General features: G+C 50.2%; 1 long non-coding RNA gene across 1 annotated transcript; it reads right to left on the bottom strand.

Annotated features, from left to right (window-relative positions):
- Nucleotides 1-1,534: 1,534 nt before the first annotated feature.
- LOC119096185 (uncharacterized) lies at nt 1,535-7,522 on the bottom strand. The gene is made up of 2 exons (XR_005094026.1): nt 7,335-7,522; nt 1,535-2,144 (listed from the first exon to the last, which is right to left on the bottom strand). It is a non-coding gene; the product is annotated as an uncharacterized LOC119096185 (long non-coding RNA).
- Between the last annotated feature and the right edge of the window lie 343 nt (nt 7,523-7,865).

Consider the following 7,865-nt stretch of genomic DNA (forward strand, 5'->3'; position numbering starts at 1 on the left):
GATGGCCGAAAACATCCACAACACAACAAACAACAACAATACTCCAAAATGCATTTTGAAGGCATTCGAAACGACAGACGCAGCGGTGGAACTGGTGCTCAACCTCAAGCCTCAGTCGTATTCGACGTCAGCTGACATTCCCCATAATAACATGACTAATGCGTGTCATTGGTCTCGAAGACATAAAAATATGTCGAAAACAATGGGAACAGGAATTAGATAAAAACATGCATGCAAGCAAAAACATGCTTCATAAAAGCGCACGCATACAAAAACAATGTTATACAATAATATCGTACAAAAATGGCTGGGCAGGGCGCTTGCAATTTGTCGAAGCCACTTGTCTTATATCTTCCTGCGGCTGGTTAATGAGACAGGCCGCTCGGTACGCTAAGGACCGCTGTCCTGCCGCCTCACGCACCGCCGGGAGGCGCAGGTTTTGGTCCATGCGGGTGGATCGGTCACTAACCTGCGCGTCGGCGAAGCAGCAAACAGGCAATAATCTGCAAGAATCTGCAATTGAAACAAGCAGGCAAGATCTGCAGGCGCACATCGCTTACGGGCTCTGTGCCCAGCAAAAGCAGTTTGTATTCCACACATTTGGTGAGGCGTAACAAAGTGCAGGTCATTCCGCGCGCGAGACACGTAGTCATGCTTCCGGAGGCCAGTAGCTACTCTGGTGACGAAGTTTATTACTTTCAGCAGCCTGGTTTCGTTAACAGCTGATCCCTGGCCATAATGCTGAAAAGCGATATCTCACGCACGAGATGACTAGACCTTACACGACGGTCAGCAGCACTCGCTGTTGAAGGAAATGCGGGAATGCAAACAAATGCTTACTGGTGCCGCACTGAGCCTAATGCAGCGATGGCTGCTGACAGCGAGCCATATTCGAGAACGACAGCGAGCCGTATTCGAGCGAGCCATATTCGAGACATATTCGTGAACGAGCTGGCTCACACACATGTTGACAATCGAAGGCACGTGAAGAAGATCAGGAGGAAGCCCGTCAGTCCCGGCTTTGCTGCAAGTCAACTTCCAAGCTGCTCGCTACGAGGAGGTGATCCACTTGGCGCGAGAAGAGATCGCGGAGGTGCTGCTGAACAGGAGCGTGTCGAAGGAGGCTATCAGGCGCGTAGCCCACCAGCCGCTGAGATGAGACCGCATCCCGTTCTCACACAAGCTGGAGACAGCTCGGTGAGGGTGGTGACGGAGGCCTCTGCTTCCGTAAACAGGGAGAACTGGTACGGCTTCATTTGCGCTCGATCGAAGCACCGTGAAATTCATGCGATTGATGGTGGCAGAGCATGATGTTCGGCTGTCATTCTGATGACGTATAACTGTGGCATGTGCACACTATGCGTCAGTTTAATCTCATTTCCTGTTGGTCTTTGGATGCTATGTTGAATCAACCTCACAAAACCGCTTCCATGTTATTAAATACATTACATTCCAAAATATAAGTTCATCCAAAATGTTTGTTTATAGTCAAATAATAACACCGTATATTGTCAGGGTGCCAGTTCTACGTATCTGAATAATCAGAATATATTGAGATGCACTAGTTTCATTTCACGCATTATCTCCCCAACATGCCAACGAATGTGCGATAACGATCACAAGCGTCACCTAAGCGTCTTTTGCCGAACAAAAGGCTTAACTTGACCGCTGCGGATCGTTAACATGGGCAGCAATGCAGCTTCGACCACTGTGGGTTGACTCCAGCTCGCTACAAAGGGGGAATATGCGGAATTTTATTTGTTCTCATAGAAGTCCCCGCGTTTCTTCGGCGTGGCATTTTTGATCTATTTGGCGACACCGTAGTATGCACGACGTTTTACCACCTGGAGGACACCGGACTATTGACCTTAATGGTGGCATGCTTATCCTATCCGCCATGGTCAAACGTTGACCACTGGTAGCGGCGGCGGCGGCGGCGGCGGCGGCGGCGGCGGCGGCGGCGGCGTGCCTCAGAACACGACCCCCGGATGGCCGAACGCGTCGAGCAGCATCTTCTTGTAGAGCTCGAGGTCGAGAGCCTCGATCACAGTGACGTTCCTGCCAAGAGCTGTGGGCTCGCTCCAGCTGCGCCGGTCCACCACCATCAGGCCGCGAGTGAGCTTCCCATGCAGCTCCACCGTGGCCTGCGGCGCAGATGTAAGCAGTTCACCTGCGACCTGAGGTCACTGAAGCGGTGGTCGCGGCAATGCACAGTCTACGATCACAGCAACACCTCCAGCGTCCCCCTACCAGACGGCAACGCACTTTTTCTCCCTCAACGGTGCAGCTGCCGTGACCTGCTCGACGGCCGTGCGTAAAGAGCAATACATTCACAGCAGTCCAGCCGCCTGCTGTTTGCATAGATGTGTACACAATGTCACCCACGTAGATGACTGCTCGACCCTCGCACACAGCTTAGAAGACCAGGTACGCAACCATAACCTTAAAAGTGGTGTACCAGACGACAAAGACTACATGCACTCGTACTCAACTGGACTCCAAAAGGTAACCCGTCGGGGGAAAGCGCATGGCTCACATGGCTCGCACTGCTTCTCACAAACTGACTTAGTAAACTGGATACGGGAGTACATGATTCACACTCACCGGGCCACATCTGAAACAGTCTGCCGTTCGGCATGACAAAACCTTGCCTGCCACCTGTTATCTGCCAATGTTCTGCTACGCGTCATTGACCCGCTCGTGTTCTCCCATGTGCGTTACCGCGCTCAAGTTCATGGGGGCGGGAACTGCACAGCTGTTGTGAAATTGCAGAAAGTCTTTAACTTCGCAGCCAGGGTGTCCCCGGGCGACATAGATTTGACCGTGTGTCGGATGTTCCACGATGGTTTGACTGGCTTAGTGGCCAAACGTTTATCGACTTCTTCGATATATGCCTCGTACACAAAGTATTGACAAACGGGGAGCCATAGATTTTACGTTCTCAGCTATCCTACAACCAGAAAAAGACCGAACCCAGTACGCGCCAATCTAGTCATGTATCTCTTTCTCGCCCCAAAGAACAAACTTGGAAAGCGAGCAAATGCCTACCAAGCTGCGCCTATCTACAACTAGCGTGTCATCACCAATGACATCGCGGGCTTATCTTCTTCTTTTAAGTCCTGTTTCCATGACACTATTCAAAGCAACTGCCATTTTTAACCTCGTGTATGTCTCCTCGTGTCGTGTTACGCTTGTCGCCCTGTGACTGTCGATGTACCTGTTAACGAAGGTCTAAGAAAGGCCTAATAATGCGGAACGACTTGATAAAGAGCAATACAATACATTACGATGGCGGCATGCCACGCAATGATGACTCAAAGTAAGCCTGGAGACGTGGCAACCCGTCTAAGTCTGTCCAGAAACTCACATGTCATTGTGCCCGGCACCGTGGCAGTTTAGAGAAGTAGACGAGTCCAGGTATCAGTATTAGGAATGGAATCATCTGCCTGACTATCGTATGCTCGTCTGAGTATACTGAGAGAGAGTATGCTTGTTATAGAAGTAGACGAGTCCAGGTATCAGTATTAGGGATGGGATCATCTGCCTGACTATCGTATGCTCGTCTGAGTATACTGAGAGAGAGTATGCTTGTTATAGAAGTAGACGAGTCCAGGTATCAGTATTAGGGATGGGATCATCTGCCTGACTATCGTATGCTCGTCTGAGTATACTGAGAGAGAGCATGCGCGTTAGAGAAGTAGACGAGACCAGGTATCAGTATTAGGGATGGGATCATCTGCCTGACTATCGTATGCTCGTCTGAGTATACTGAGAGAGAGTATGCTTGTTATAGAAGTAGACGAGTCCAGGTATCAGTATTAGGGATGGGATCATCTGCCTGACTATCGTATGCTCGTCTGAGTATACTGAGAGAGAGCATGCGCGTTAGAGAAGTAGACGAGACCAGGTATCAGTATTAGGGATGGGATCATCTGCCTGACTATCGTATGCTCGTCTGAGTATACTGAGAGAGAGTATGCTTGTTATAGAAGTAGACGAGGCCAAGTATCAGTATTAGGGACGGAATCATCTGACTATCGTATGCTCGTCTGAGTATACTGAGAGAGAGAGGGAGAGTATGCTCGTTATAGAAGTAGACGAAGCCAGGTATCAGTATTAGGGATGGAATCATCTGCCTGACTATCGTATGCTCGTCCGGCTTAAACGAGGTCAATAGCGCGGAAAACTACTTCATCAAGCGGAGTAGTTGTCCGCGCTACGTACGGACAACTACTCCGCTTGCCACTGTGCTACGACGGACAAGCCTTCCGTGACCGCCGTAGCACAGTGACAAACGACGGACAAGCCTTCCGTGACCGCCGTAGCACAGTGACAAACGACGGACAAGCCTTCCGTGACCGCCTTCCGTTCCTTCCGTGAAGCACAGTGACAAACGACGGACACACAAGCCCTTCATAGTCGATCAACGACTTCGAATAATGTGCAGACACTTTGCCTGGTCTACGCTGAGCTCACAAACTCGGTTTTCATACCGTGACATTAGCCCGATGCGAACCAGTGTGGCCACGCTTATAAAAGTTTCTAAAGGTCTCGTGATATTGTTAGAAACCACAAAACATGCCACGCGATACACCTTCACAGATGCATCGGCCTCACTGGATGTGATATAACAGGCAATACGATTTTCGGCGCTACAGGATAATGCATGAGTCACGTCAAAGGTCTTTATTTCTGCACGTTAGCGGCGTAGTGACAAAAGGGCAAGAGGCCATACCGTTACAAATGTCACATGCTGTCACCTCTGCTGCCATGAGCTGACAGTTCGACGAGCGCAAAGTGCGATGGCGTTGGCCCCCGTCCCGTGATCATTCCTGACAGTATGTTTATTACCGCTAGTTCAACGACATTCCCCCCCCCCCCTTCAAACGGCAAAGTTCTCCTGCTCCGCGAGAGGAACGCTCTGTGTTTGGTAGCTCATCAGTGGCTCCTGGAACGGTTTCGGGCTCTGGGACGTCTTGCCTGCTCGATGTTGTACTACAAGTGTGATGATTACACGGCATGTGATGTAACGGAGCATAAAGCTATAATGTGTGGTACGCCGCAGCAGGCGCGCAACCAGAGCTTTGGCAAAGAAGGGTGAAGGGGACAGGGTTGAAAAGGCCCCTGCTAGTGAAAATCCCCCCTAAAAAAACGTGAGACGTAGCCCACTGTTCAAATGCGAGCGTGCATTTCTTTTATAAACATATTTTTTAGACTTGTTCCCTCTGTAATTGGAATGGAAGCCTAAAGCTACCGCGAAAAAAACTCTGCCCGAATTTTGTAGTTATTAAACCGAAGGAATCGCTCGTTAAACGACTGAATGGAGGAAATCGCCGGAGCTCTCCATTTTTCAAATGGTCCAGTGGACTCTCTCCAAGCCGACAGAGCTCACAAGCTTCGTCAAAATTCGTACCCGTGTTCTTCAGATATATTAGAGATCCCGCCATTAATTGATTGTAGGTAGATCAAAATGAGTGAGCCATTTGTATTAACATGTCCAGCCCATGTTTTTTTTTTAAAAGATCAGCATTCAGTCAGACTTGATTATTGACGCAAATTATGTTACGTAGTTTTAAACATGCGCGCTCGCACATTTTAGCAGCAAAGACCTCGACGCCAAACATCACACTCTCCATAGGTCGCGCAGCGTCGGCCCCACGGCTGGTACTAAGCCGTGGCCAACGGATGGACGAAAAGTATGCCGCATCTGAAAAGTGTCTCTGAACTATCCAGGATATCAAAACGTTTATTTCAAAGATAGTCTAGGAGTATATTTCACAGGTACGTTTTTTAGATTGATAAAAACGGATTGGTCTTGACAGCCCTGTGAAATGTTGCTGTACTCTGGTGGTACAGGAAGACTAAACGTAAAATCTTTACTTTCGTGTTTCGTGAACTGTTTATCCATCCAGATGACAGCCTAAAAGTTGTGAAAATGATACACCCAGTCTAATTTTTGAAGGGTGCGAATTCCTTTTGAAAGGTGCGAATTCCTTTTGAAAGACACTTGAAACCATTTTTCATGACGGTCGTTCTCGCCCGCACAACCCCAGTCGCCTGGTGTTGCTTGCAATGGCTAACGCCACTCGGCTTCGTTCTCACTAACCCTAGTACTCTTTCTAGAATTCCTCTTTCACCTGAGTAGCGTGCGTATAGTCTATGGGAAGCGTGGCAAGCGGTGACGTGTCACATCTTGGGAATCTGCAGCTAGGGCTTAAGATGGGAACCGTTGCTCTACAACTTGCTTATATCCAACCCAGCGTATCAAAGTCAATCGTTCATCCGAACACATAGCAGCCGAGTTTGATCATCCCTTCCTTGAGAAAAAGCCGAATCAGGGTTGAGAAAAACACCGTCTGAAGGTTCAGAATGAAGCCTTCGAGGTATTTTCACCGGAGATCACATGACTACGCAGGACGGGACGCCTTCCATCTGGGAAGGGGGGGGGGGGGTGCGCTAACGGCCAGGCTTGGCGCGGGCATGGTGCAAGCTCAGTTACCAATGAGATCACCCGGTGAGGGACGCTTCTACGTATGCTCTGGCTGGCTGCACGGACCGACTCATGTCATAAAAAACGTACTCCACCTAAGAGCCCATTAATGGGCAACGCAGCATCGCCGCGTTCTGGCATCGCCCGCACAGCATACGGAGGAAACATTACGAAGAACGATTAAAGCGCCTTTTGGCCCACGGTTTTTGACCACGGTTTAGGAACGGTTAAGAACCTTTGTCGGGAAACACTTTGAGTTGTGCTCAACCTACCCTCCCAAAATTTTGAAGTCGCTGCGTACAGATCAATGGCAGGCGTGGCGTCGGGGGTAGTGTATGGTGCGTGTAATGACCTGCGCTCAGCATGTGTCATCTGCTCATGTGCGGTATTTCACCGGCAGTGTGTGCAATTTAGATCAGCTGCAGCCTGTGCAGAACACATCCTGCCACTTCCTCTCCGCAGCGTGATTGCCGTCATGTGATGTCATCCCTGATGCGTGGCTGCGGCACAGTCATTTAAATGCGGGATAATGCTAAAAAATATATCCGCTGGAATGCGTTGCTGGTGATGTGCGGTGTATTCCAGAATAAAGATGGGAACTACGCGACATGAACTCCGCCGATTCTTTCGATTAGGTATATCTGAAGCGTTTCCTTCACCCTATCACCCACCGCGTTCGAAGGTGTCTGATTCCATGGCGTTCCTTTGCGCGCGCCATTGCGGTGCGTAGATCCAGGCTTTCCTTCCGACAACGCATAAACTGCAACACGAGTCTACAAAAACGTCTGCCTTGTCCCCAGCCTCTCTCTCCCTAGAGTCCCTGTCTGGGCTGCGGCCAACTCACGTGGTGCGTCGACTGTTTGAGCACGATCTCGGGCCGGATTAGCATGGCGGCGGCTGCTTGGTCGCACGTGATCCAGTCGCCGAAGGTGCGGTCCTCAAGCACGGCGCGCTCAGCGGCTCCGAAGAAGCGGGCCGCGGGCGAGTCGACGGCGCCCAGCACCGTTTTCCTCCACGCCTGCCGGTCACGGGTGGTCAGGCCTTCCTCCAGCTCTGCCGGTGACGCCGTAGAGCTTACATGGGGTCGACTGCCAGGTTAGAGGAACGACAGGCAGAGCTTGAACGTCGAAAGACCTCATATGACCTCGCCGGCATCGCTCATTGGAAGCACCAGAAGCCGCACGCAGATTTCGGGCTAGCGACTTGCATTGGTTCAACTGACCTGAAATGTTGACCAGAAGAGATTATGTGAAAAGGCTCGAGCATAACATTGGAAGACTTACGGGCGACACCAGTTGGTAGTGAAATATTTTCTCAAACATATGAGCTGGAGAGTACACAGGAGCTAGTGTGCAATTCCGCCTTATTCTCGTGG

The sequence above is a fragment of the Pollicipes pollicipes genome, unplaced genomic scaffold (genome assembly GCF_011947565.3).
Source record: "Pollicipes pollicipes isolate AB1234 unplaced genomic scaffold, Ppol_2.1 Scaffold_4283;HRSCAF=5044_pilon_pilon_pilon, whole genome shotgun sequence".
NCBI lineage: Eukaryota > Metazoa > Arthropoda > Thecostraca > Pollicipedomorpha > Pollicipedidae > Pollicipes > Pollicipes pollicipes.